At 41.1% G+C, this 12,794-nt stretch overlaps 1 long non-coding RNA gene across 1 annotated transcript; it reads right to left on the bottom strand.

The window, feature by feature from the left end:
* Positions 1-5,624: 5,624 nt before the first annotated feature.
* LOC107181246 lies at positions 5,625-9,703 on the bottom strand. Its single transcript, XR_006221647.1, has 7 exons — positions 9,627-9,703; positions 9,426-9,536; positions 9,206-9,326; positions 8,737-8,809; positions 8,436-8,574; positions 5,812-5,872; positions 5,625-5,704 (listed from the first exon to the last, which is right to left on the bottom strand). It is a non-coding gene; the product is annotated as an uncharacterized LOC107181246 (long non-coding RNA).
* Between the last annotated feature and the right edge of the window lie 3,091 nt (positions 9,704-12,794).

The following is a 12,794-nucleotide window of genomic DNA, read 5'->3' as shown; positions in this document are numbered from 1 at the left end:
TTTACTCTCAAGATGAATTGCCACTGTTAATTTTATGTTTCATCACATGGCTGAGGTAGTGCTTTTCAGGTTTCTCCCCTGTCCATGATGTATGTTCTCTCTAGAGAAATAAGTGCACATCTCAAGAAGTGGGAAGTTACATGTCACCTCTTGAAGGACTGGGTGTCTACATAATGCAAATGCTTTCAGCTTTGAAAATACTCATTTATTTGGTACCATATGGACTCTTTTTAAAATAAATCTAAAACTGTAATAATATTAAAAGTACATGAATAATCATTGTTTTAACACATGTAACTGCATAATGAGTTCTGTTATTTACTAACAGTTGACACTCATTTTCATGTTCTTACTGCTGTTTTATTTAAATAATAGCATGTATGTTATAAAAAATTTAATACACAATAAATATAATTGACAAAAGTAGCCATTTTACATATTTTACACTAAGATGATAACATATATGCCACATTGTATTCTATAGTATGGAATTATGTGTTTTTCTGATTTTCAAAGAGTGTGTCACTGATGGGCTCACTATAAAGTTGGTGATCCTACAGCATGGACCTATTTAGATTCTGGACAATGTTTTTCACATCATGGCTTAACATTTTCCAAAAATGTACAAACGGCCAGGTGTTTCATTGTGACTAGCTCACTTATTCTAAAGAATCCTTGTTTTTAATTTGTTTCCATGCATTCTTTTTAGCGGCAATACAACAGAATCAAATAATTCCAATTCAGAAAAACATTCAATGTTGGGAAGAATGTACAGTTGAGTTCAAGAGTTTTCAGGCTGAAGGAGAAAGATGTGACCATGAGGTAGCAGCAGCATGCAGGTAGCATTATTTGGGCCACTCTGACAGGTCTGCATGAGGGGAGGTCCTTCACAGCATCTGACCTTCCCGTGGCTACCACCCTGAAGTAGAAGAGGGCAAGGTAGCGTCTTAGGAAGAGGTAATGTGGAGAGGGTACTTACATGCCTACGTGTTGTCTCTCAGCAGCCTGGCTGAGGGACTCGAGTTCAGAAGTCACCAGTAGCTTAGGGTCTTTGACAGCCGGAGGTGATCTTAATCTCTGATTAGCGGATGTTTGTCGTAATTTCACAGGCATGAAGATCAGGCAGACAGTGAAATGGCAAAAAAAAACAAAACAAAAAACAAAACAAAAAAAACCACAATTGATGGCTACTTAAAAAAATTTTTTTTAATGTTTATTTATTTTTGAGAGAGAGAGAGAGACAGACAGAGGGAGAGAGAAGGGGAGGAGCCAAGAGAAAGGGAGACACAGAATCCAAAGCAGGCTCCAGGCTCTGAGCTGTCAGCACAGAGCCTGACACAGGGCTCAAACCCATGAACCGCAAGATCATGACCTGAGCTGAAGTTGGAGGATTAACCAACTGAGCCACCCAGGCGCCCCTAGGGCTACTTAAAAACAACAACAACAACAACAACAACAACAACAACAACAAAAAACTGGATGTATAAACATTTGAGCTTGGCAGCAACAGGATATTGAGCAAATGGGACCAGCCTGCCAATATACAGCAGCCATTTTTAATTCATTTATATTACAGAATGGAAAAAGAATTAACATGAAGATATGATGCTTCATCAATATGTTTTTCAAACATAAGTGTTTAAGAAAATCACTTAAAATCACAGTTTACTAGATGATGGTTGCAAGGGAAAAGATCATTTTTAAAATGAAGAATGCTTTGGGAGTGATTGAGATGTTACATTTTGTGCAATAAATAAATTATAGTTTAGAAGATCACAAGAACATATTTGAAGCCCAAATACTAGGATGTTTCCAAATTTAAAGTAATTAGAGATTGCTATAATGAAGATCTATCTAATCATATAGCTAGTGATGGGTGAGATTTGGTCATATTTTGTAATTAAATTCAAAGGAATTGTAATGCTACTAGGAAATTATGTTATACCTGAACACTATTGAGAATATAAGAAGAAAAATACTTCCCCTAGATATTGATTTTAAAGCAGATGCAACCAATCATGACAAAATGCTTCCATTACAAGAGGACGTCATAATAAGAATACTGTCATGCTGATAAATGGATAAAGAAGAAGTGGGATATATATTCAATGGAATACCACTTGGTGATCAAAAGGAACGAAATCTTACCATTTGCAATGTGGATAGAATTAGAGTTATTATGCTCAGCAAAATAAGTCAGTCAGAGAAAGACAAATATCATTATGACTTCACTCATAAGTGGAATTTAAGATACAAAACAGTAGAACATAAGGGAAGGGAAGCAAAAATAATATAAAAACAGAAACGGAGATCAACCAAAAGAGAATCTTAAATACAGAGAACAAACTGAGGGTTTCTGGTAGGGTGTTAGATGGGGGGAAAGGTTAAAGGGGTGAGGGGCATTAAGGAAGACACTGGTTGGGATGAGCACTGGGTGTTAAAGGTGTGATGAATCACTATTCTATTCCTGAAAAAAATATTTTGATTAAAAAGTTTTTAAATAAAAATATAAACTTAAAAATAAATAAGCAAATAAAACTGGGCAATCTATTTGGAAAAAGAATACTGTCATGAAGGATGCTGGGAAGATGGCAGTGTAGGAGGGTCCTAAGCTTACCTCATCTCATGGATGCACCTAGAAAACAGTCATATCAGGAGAACTAACCTAGAAAACAACCCCAAACCTGGCAGAAGTGACTGTCCACACTTAATCGCTCAGAGGAGCTACACTGGAAAGGGTAGGGAAGCAGAAGAGCAGGCTGGTACTGAATTCCCAAGGAGACCAAACACAAATGGGAGGGAGACCACAAAGGCAGAAATGGGAGAGGAAGAAACCCCTCACCATTCATCTCAGATACGGGGAACCTCCACTGAGAAGATGAATCCCCATAATATTCGGCTTTGAAAATCATGGGGCTTAAATTCACGAGTTTATACAACCAGTGGGCCTTAAGTCCATGAACTTTAAAAATCAGAGGGCTTAGCTCTGGAGAGCTGGAGAGCCATAGGAATCCCCTCCCTTAATGAGCCAGCATAGCAAACATCCAGGCCAGCAAACACAGAGGCAGCCCTTTGAAAGGCAGCAACACAATAGAAGATTTATTTACTAATCTCAGAACATGCCCAGCAGGGGCAGGGGTCTCCAGCCGACTTCTCCAAGAATGAAAGACCAGGTGGGTGCCATTTCTTGACCTTGCCCAAGCCTAGATACGCAGACACTTGCTGGAACCAGTGTGAACGCTCTTCACCTCCCTTGCTACACCTGGAGCCCTGTCCTGCATTCTCCCGGGGACTGTGCCATCCAGTCCCACCCAACCCAGCCAGAGTCCCTGCAAAGCTATTCTTGACATGACTCTTTCTGCAAACATCTCTGACAGCCTGTTCTGGCGCAGGGAGAGGGGAAGATAACCATGTACACCAGTGGGCTGCAGCCCCCGCAGTGGGCTGGAGGCAGACATCTGATGTGAATGCCGGCCTCGGCCACCAATAAAAACTTCAAAGGGGCTGCACAAGGAGAAAGTGCTGCACTTTGGGGGTTACTACAACCCCAACAGACAGACTGGTGGCAGATATCTGGGCTGACTGAAGGCTCTACTGACTAATGAGAGTCTCTCAGGGGCAGGAAGAGCACCCTGCAGTTAGGGGTCACCACAGCCCCAACAAATGGATACATCTGGTCAGACCCAACTACAAGCCCAAGGCAGCAGCAGACTGGAATATTACCGGAACAGGGACCAAACCCTGCTCGGAACAGGCAAAGTGGACCATTGCAGCTGACTGGGCTGAAAGCAAACATCGCTCAGCCACGACCATAAGTTGCATGTAACATGCATATGAAACACCCAGGAAGTGCATGGTTCTGATGAAAAGGGGACTGTCTGAACACATTAATTGCCTGACCAAAAAGAGGAAAATAATGACAATAACATTGATCCCACAAAGTTGAGGTATGGAAGGAGTCAGTCAGGCCAGGAGACTGGTGTGTGGAGTGTGGGGTCATCCTCCTTGTGTTATTTACAGAAACACGCAGGAAAAGCCCTAAGGTCTTCAACCTGTAAGTTCTTCGAGATTCTAAACTTACTACAGAAAGACGATAAGCTGAATGAAAACAGAGAAGCCTGTGGGCTCCTGGGTTACGAGTGTGCATTTGGAAAACAAAGAATTAAACAGACATACCACACAACATGCAAAATGAGACAAGGCCAGGAGAGTGTGATGTACCGAAAGATGAGGGTTTCCTGAAAGACTTATACCTGAGAATGGCCCCAGCATTTACCTTGTCCTTGTCTGCATTCTTGGTATAGTCAGAGCTGCTGTAACTCATAGAGGTTTCAGAGTTTGTGGATCTACTAAAGACCCTAGAAGGGACAGAGGTTTATTCTGCTTTTAGAGGACTGTGCGGAATGAAAACAATCTCTCCTCTCATTCCTCAAATATCTTAAATTTTTCCCTACACTCATGGTCCCTGACCAGAGGCAGAGGGTATCCCACATGCCTCAGGTGACCCCCAAGGATAAGGGGGAGAACCTCCCCTCACCTTGATAAAGACCTCATGTTGCCTTAGTTCATGTTGTTTTGTAATTAATCAAATAACTGTGGACAGGTCAGTGATGACAGGCTCAATTAGCAATCTAGAAGTCATCACTAAGACAGAGGTTTCTCAGTGTACATCATGGGAAATCACCATTTCATTACCGATTAAGAACAAAAATGAGGATGCCTGGGTGGCTCAGTCAGTTAAGCATCTGATTTTGGCTCAGGTCATGATCTCACAGTCCATGGGTTCGAACCCCGCGTCGGGCTCTGTGCTGACAGCTCAGAACCTGGAGCTTGCTTCAGATTCTGTGTCTCCTTCTCTCTCTGCCCCTCCCCCACTCACACTCTCTCTCTCCAAAGTAAATAAACATTAAAAATTTAACTAAAAAAAAGAATACAAATGAGAGTATCGATTGGCGGATAACATCAAAGAACCCTCAACGGAAGAGAATGTGTGTGTTTCTTCTGGCTCTAGGTGGATTGTTCAATCCTTCAGCTTATACGTAAGCTGCCTTCCACATGTGAGCAGTTATTATATAACTATGTCTGACTAGAAATGTACTTAGACTAATCTTATACTAATGAGAAAAGGAAAACTACAGAAATTTAGCAGTGCTGCTAGGGCACCAGAGGAGAACACCCTCCTGTCACCCCTTCAGGCCACCTGCTATCCTTAGGTAGTGCTTGTGGTTCTGTCCAGGCCACACAATGATCACCGACAGGAACAGGCTTTGCAGCAGAAATTAGGCCAGTGCATGTCACAATGTGCTCCTTACCTCTCCCTGGACGGTTCTGCCGTCTCTGGTCTTCCAGGCATTGGTTTCTGCCTCATGTGTCCGTCAGGCAGCCTCTTTCCTTCCATAACATCCAGTCTTGGATACAGAAAAAGAATGGACTTCTAAAGAGTTACAACACCACAGATACACAACAGCACAGCTGTCATCCCTTGAAACACCCATAAAACCACATGTCAAGCTCCCACACCTGTTTCAAGTGGGCGACCTCCCTGCTCTGCTCTGCCATCTCCCTGTCCCAGATCTGAGTCTTGATCTGGGGGAGAAAAAAACACATCCACCTTCAGTCTTCCCAGACTGTGCACCAAAGAAAGAGGAGGAAACAAGAAAACACTTACTCAGTTGTGCTGAGCATTCTTCTCATGAACTGCAATCTGAAAAAGCCAACAATGAAAAGCCCGTGTTTAGGGATTCCAAGGGCCACTACACTCACCTGTATGAGGTGCTAAGGGTTTAGTAAGTCAGGCAGAACTCAGATTACCTGGTGTCTGAAGGTGAGCTCTGCCTGCTACAGCTGTTCTCGTGTTTGCTCAATTTGCTGCCTGTGAGTTACAATTGCTTTTGTCAGATAAGGCCCAATATTGGGTATGATTTTAAATAATCTGCCCACGTTGCCATCAACCTCGTATCTGTCCCCTGATACAATTTATTCTTACATGATTATAAATGTACAGTAGGATCAAAGCTATTGTTACATCCTTTCCTTACTCATTATTCCATGCCTGTAGGGTTCAGAGTTCATAGAATTCCTTCCCATTTTTAATCTTTCCCTAATTCATCATGTGACAAGTGTCTTTCATCATAAAGCTCTTTGTCCCTTAACATATATTTTCACCATATTTCCCAGAAACCAGGGCCATCAAATGGCACTACCATGTTGATGGGTATAATTCATCCTACCACACACTGGTTTCCTATAGATTATGAGAGTTGACACCACCCCTGAGGAATGTTGGCATGGATGAAGTTTCCACATGGTCAGGCCAATACTGGAGTTCTGGAAATGTTTAGTAACTTGACTGTTTTTTGTTCTTTCTAAATCTTATATTTTTCTATCTGTTCATTCTCTATGGATATGTCCTCTGAATATGTATTTATATTACTTGTTAATTGAGTCTAAATTTGTACAAATGTGAAAAACAAGAAATGGACAGGGGTTTCATGAGCCACTGCTAATTAGTATCTGAACTCACTTGTACTTGTATATTTCCTCGTTAGCTATTTTCAAATTTTCCTCTGTAGCTTCCAGTTGATTCTCAATTGCCACCAGTTCACATTGTGCCATTTTCAGTTTCCTAAGATGAGAAAGATATATACCTAATCCAGGAGCCAAGGTCCAGAAATTCTTCCTTTTTTACCTCCCAGCACTTTTGAAGGCCTAGATTCAAATATCCCTTCCCTCACCTCTCCCATAAATGCAGACTGACACCACAATCAGAGAAATGAACTGAACACCTCATTTAAGTTAAAATCAACCTCTGGTGCTCGCTTCGGCAGCACATATACTAAAATCAACCTCTGTCTGCTGCCACGTCTCTGCAATTGGAGGTGTCTTTCTAGTTTTCTGCTTCTACTCCTTTGTCACGAAGTCATCAAATAACATTGCACTTTGTGCCTTCCCAGAGCTGGTCTTTTGTTTGGGATGGTGAAGACTCATTTCAGTTCAATGTGAAAAACCATGTCTGATCAACTATACCCATTAGGATGGAGCAACAGATCATCATTAGTCTTACACCTCCACAGGGAGCCCTGACTTTTAGAAACTGACAAAAAATCTCTAGTCAGAGAAAGGCACGTGCATTTCCCTCTGGCTTCTCAGGCAGTCCTTCAGCAAATGCTTTCTGGAGTGGCTGTAATATAGTGGCTCTGTTGTAAGAGGCTGAAGATAGAAAGGTGGTCAGGGCTCTGTACCCCCACAAAGAGCTTACAAATTAACAAAAACAAGATGCCAATGAGACACAGCAGCCCCCACCCCAGGTGTGGGAAGGACTATCATGAAGCTGAGTCCCCAGGGAAGGGAAGGAAGAGTTTACTTTTCAACGTGAATGAGGGACTCTAAAGGCCCCGATCTTCTGAGAACAAAAGGAAATACTGCACAAAGGAGGAAACAAGTGAGTGAATGCACCAAATTTCTAACGACCCCATGAAGACACACGAGACCAAGATGGAGAAGAAGGAAGCCCAGGACAAAGCCAGCCTGGCAGTTGGAGCCAGTCTCCCCAGGACTCATCAATACATTCGGGGACAGAAAACTGAACTGCAAAGCAGCTAAATAACTTTATGCACATAGACGTAGAAGTAAGTGTAGTTGAGGGTCAGTCAGCAAAGATGAGCCCTAGCGAAGCTGCAGGTTTTGGTTGGAACCAAAGATTGTTACACATAAGAAATGCAGGGGGACAGGAAATACCCAGGCCTTCGTAGGGATTGGGCCTGCAGTGAACAACCTCACTGGCAGACTGCATGAAGGGGTCCAGTACTGCTGGTGCCCCAACCCATTTTCCAGAAAGAAATTCCCATTGTTTCTGCAGCAATATAACTCAACTTCTCTTTACCCAATTAAAAAAAAATGTTTACTTATTTATTTTGAGAGAGAGAGACAGGGAAGGAGGGATAGAGAGAGGGAGAGAGAGAATCCCCAGCAGCTGCAGCATTTTCAGCGCAGAACCCAATGTGGGGCTCGAACTCACAAACCATGAGATCATGACCTGAGCCAAAATTAAGTGTCAGATGCTCAACCAATTGAACCACCTAGCCGTTCCCCCCTATATATTTTTGACCCATGTCTGGTGCTGAACAAAAATGACCTAATTCCCGGCTGAGAAGACAATGTGATAGGATTGAAACCCATGGGACAATGTAAATGGATCCAGAGGGTATCAGGGATCAGTGTTCTTAATGCTGGTACCTTCCCTCTTTCACCCTAAATACATGACACAATAATGTGTGACAAGCACTAAGGACAGAAAGGAAAATGCAGGTTACAGAAAGCAAGGTAGGAAGGTCAAGCACAATTCTACCGAATGCATTTGGCAAAAATTCTCTATACCGGCTACGACATTCATTCATACAACAGGATTTGTGACAATTAATATTTGAACATCTTACTCTTCTGCAGCCACTCTTCTTTGTTTATAGAATTCTTCAAGGATATGTGCTTTCTCCTTCAGCTGTTTGACTTTTGCTTCCTTGATTGCTTTCACAGACCTCAATGCATTACACTTGTCTTCTAAGGCCTTTTTATTTTCTGTAAAAAATGGATTTTCTTTATAAGTGTGCACATGACCTGAGAGTTGGCTTTGGTGTGACAGGAAAAGGGCAAGAACCATGAAGGCAAGAAGGCATTCTTTCCCTTCCCAATGCAAAGTCATGTACTCATATGGGGATTTCTCCCCAACAGACAGCATACCTTCCAGTTCACAGTTATTGGACCTCAAGGTTCTCAGCTCTCAATCCTCGAATTCACCATTTCCATCTTGTGACTTTAAGACAGATATGAGAAAAGACATTCAAGAAATAATGATCATACAACAATGTGAATGCACCTAACACAACATGATTGTACACTGCAACAAAGAAAGATCCTGAGGCATATATATAACAAGGAGAAAGCCAACTTGGTAGAAAATAGTTTAAATCAAAGAGCTCACAAATGGCTTTCTTAGTGGAATATATATCAATAGATAGATAGATAGATAGATAGATAGATAGATAGATAATAGATATCTCCTTCCCTATTCACATTGAAAATTATGTGTTCAGCATTAAGACAGGAAGGGACTACACAATTTGGCTAGTAATCACCCTTCATCTCTCAAATATCTTCCAGAATTTTCTTCATATCTTGGAGGGCAGAGCTGAAATGATGTGATAATTACCTAGTTGTGAAAACACAGGTACTTCTTAGTCCTTGAAATAGCAAAACTCCTCCTGGTGGTCCTAGTGAAATTCCAGCTCACATTGCAGATGGAGATTTGGCTCCCAGAGGCCCAATCTCTACTGTGGTAAACAGCAAGTGAACATACTGTGCTCACCTCACCCAATTAACAAAAAGCCTCCAAAGCCAAATTACAGTAAAACTCAGCAGCCAACTCTTACCAAGTCCTTATTCTTGACATTCTTCTCTGTCTCAGATCGCAAGGTAGCACGTGCACTTTGAAGACTGTCACTTAAAATTTCATTAAAATATTCAACTGTTTTGATGTCCTCCTTCAACAAAATGCAATGAATCAGTAATAATAACTCACTATTTTCACTCCTGTTTTGAGAAAGCAATCCAGGCAAAGAAGGGATTCTTACCTTTAATTTAAGAGCTTCATCAGAAAGAAACTTAATTTCTCTTAGTTTCTTAAAGACATTTCTTTGATTCATTGATCTATAAAACATATGATAAAGGATTAGAATTCACAAATAGCATAGTGATAGACAAAACTATCTTTTAATGTGTGATTCCTTCCACAAATAAACAGACAGTGCTTGACATTTGTGAAGCTTGTCTTGAACTAGAACTGTTTATAGAACACATGAAATAGGTCAGTAGGATACGCTACCAGAGGTACAAATAACCAAAATGAAATCAGAAAAAATCTTTGAAAGGGTAATGATCCCTTCTGCTCCCAAATGGATACTTCATCAGCAAGTTCTGTTTTCTTTTTAAATGTATTGATCTTCTCAGTTATTAGCTATAAACTAACTAAAAGGAGAGAAAACAATTTCTAAGATTATTAGCAAACCCAGTAACATCGAACAATCTCAGTGTATTAGTACAGACACATTATGTTTCTGAAAATCTCCAAGAGGCAAGAGAGTATGAAGGTATCCCCAAATTTATTTAGCCAAGAAACTTTCGTTTTGTAGAACATCTCAGAGGACTAGTGTTCAGTGGAGCACCCACTAGGAAGCATTAGTAGAAGGACAGATCAGGGGTGTTTGGGTGGCTCGGTCAGTTATGCCTTCAATTCCACCTCAGGTCATGATCTCACAGTTCATGGGTTCGAGTCCCACGTTGGGCTCTGTGCTGATGGCTCAGAGCCTAGAGCCTGCTTCAGTGAGATTCTGTGTTTTCCTCTCTCTCTCTGCCCCTACCCCATTTGTGCTCTTTCTCTCTCTCTTTCAAAAATGAATAAACATTAAAGAAAAATTTTTTAAATAAAAAAAGGACAGATGAACAATTGAGACACACTATAATAGATGTAAAGCATTTAACACAATGCCTAGTTACAGCAGGCTCTCAAAAACTGTAGAGACAGTTTATGGGGCACCTGGGTGCCTCAGTCAGTTAAGCATCTGACTTCAGCTCAGGTCATGATCTCACAGTTCATGAGTTCAAGCCCCATGTCGGGCTCTGTGCTGACAGCTCAGAGCCTGGAGCCCGCTTTAGATTCTGTGCCTCCTTCTCTCTCTCCACCCCTCACTGTCTATCTCTCTCTCTCTCTCTCAAAAATAAACATTCAAACAAATTTTTAATTAAAAAATTGTAGAGACAGTTTATACTTAGTATCTCACTTTGTTCCTTCTCATTTCTGAATAGCCTTTCTCCACATTTACTACTATAACCCCTCCCCTTCCCTCACCAGACTCTTGCCGTATTGGGTTTCCTTTAGTTCCGCAGGCATGGTGAAGTATTTTCCTGCCTCAGGGCCTTTGCACATTCTGTTTTTTTCTGCTGAGAATACCATTTTCCCCCACCTTCATTTGGACGATTCCTTCTCATTCATCCTTAGGCCTCACTTGAATTGTCACCTCCTCAGTGATGCTAGCTTTGTTATTCCTTATCCCATCACCTTCCTTGTTTCGCCCTATACACATCACAAATAATAATTCTTACTTTTATCTATTAAATATAAAAACAGTTTTCCATCACTCACTTTGTAGGCTCCAGAGGTCAGAGATGTAGCTTGTTTTTGCTCCATTAGCACAGTGTTTAAACAAGATAATGCAAGACAAAGGTCTGTTGAATGAATGTGTAATACAGAAGTCATTCTCTATAGAAAGAATTGCACAATAGACTTGGCCCCATTTTCAACAGAATATTTACAAGAATCCATATGCATTATTCATATTGCCCTTTGTTACATCAAGCATGATTAAACAAAATGAAAACAAACACAAGGATATACTATGAATACAGTCCTGGATTGGCATGCCTATAGGAAACTATAAGTAATGCAGTTCTGATATGTAGTTTTATGGTGGTAAGACTTGCTACCTGTAAATATGTTGAGAACCTAAGAGAACAGAAAGTTATCAAATGCCTCAAACTAGCCATTCATGTATTCATTTATTCATTCAACAGAGATATGCTTACACTCAAATGTGCTATACATTCAAATGCCACATGTTAGGCAACACACACTTGAGGCCTTTCCAATCCATCAATTTGGTTTATATTCCCTCATTTTATATTATATTTATCTTCCCTCATTTATAAAATCATAAGTCTTTTAAGGGGATTTTATCATATGTGTTGCAGAAACAGGGGTAAACATAAATAGCACACAAACAGCAAACCCGGCTACTCAATCTCACCACTCATGCCCACCAAGCTTGAATACAGCCTCAAAGACCCTTGTAACACTCCACTTCAGGCAGACACTGGAGGTCATGAGTGATAGCACCCAAAAGGAACCCTAGGGCTGCTTATTCTGGGTGGAAGAAAGAGCCCCGGCTTTGCAGTCAGACTACATTGCATTTGTTTTTGTTTTTAATGTTTATTTATTTTTGACAGAGAGAGAGAGAAAGAGAGAGACAGAGAGAGAGAGAGCACAAGCATGAGTGGGGGAGGGACAGAGAGAGAGGGAGACACAGAGTCTGAAACAGGCTCCAGGCTCCGAGCTGTCAGCACAGAGCCCAATGTGGGGCTTGAACTCACGGGCCGCGAGATCATGACCCGAGCCAAAGTCGGATGCTCAACAGACTGAGCCACCCAGGTGTCCCAGACCACACTGCATTTGAATCCATCTATCAGAAGGATAATCTGTACCTGGTTACTCTGTCAGATATAGATAATCCTACCCACTTTCTTTTTGGTAAGAGAATTAAATAATATATTTGAAATATCTGGCACACAACAGGTATCCAATAAATGCTTTCGGTGCTATTAGTTTTCCCCCAAGGAAGCCTCATAACTGTTTCACATACAGTGATGGCTTAATAAGATGGGCTGGCATGAACAGAAACCTTCCTGAAGCAAGCACGATGGGTCACAAAGAATGAAAACCAAGAAAAGGGAACCAAAAAACAAAAAAAAAAACAAAAAAAAAACAACTTCCTCTCTCCATACAACACATTCTATCTTATTTTCTTTCCAGACATTTACTAACAAGTATCCTGGGTGATAGGAGATGCTCAGAGAGTTCCTGATTGAAAATCCTAAGGCTGCATCTTTTGTTCTTAAGTGCTTTTCTTAGCTTGACCTGATTTTGCTCCAGAGGGGAGGATTATAAGATCTGGTGGCATATTTGGGGC

This window comes from Panthera tigris, chromosome C1 (genome assembly GCF_018350195.1).
Source record: "Panthera tigris isolate Pti1 chromosome C1, P.tigris_Pti1_mat1.1, whole genome shotgun sequence".
Classification (NCBI taxonomy): domain Eukaryota; kingdom Metazoa; phylum Chordata; class Mammalia; order Carnivora; family Felidae; genus Panthera; species Panthera tigris.
The sequence above is the reverse complement of the archived record's forward strand: the minus strand, read 5'-3'. Positions and strand labels throughout refer to the sequence as shown.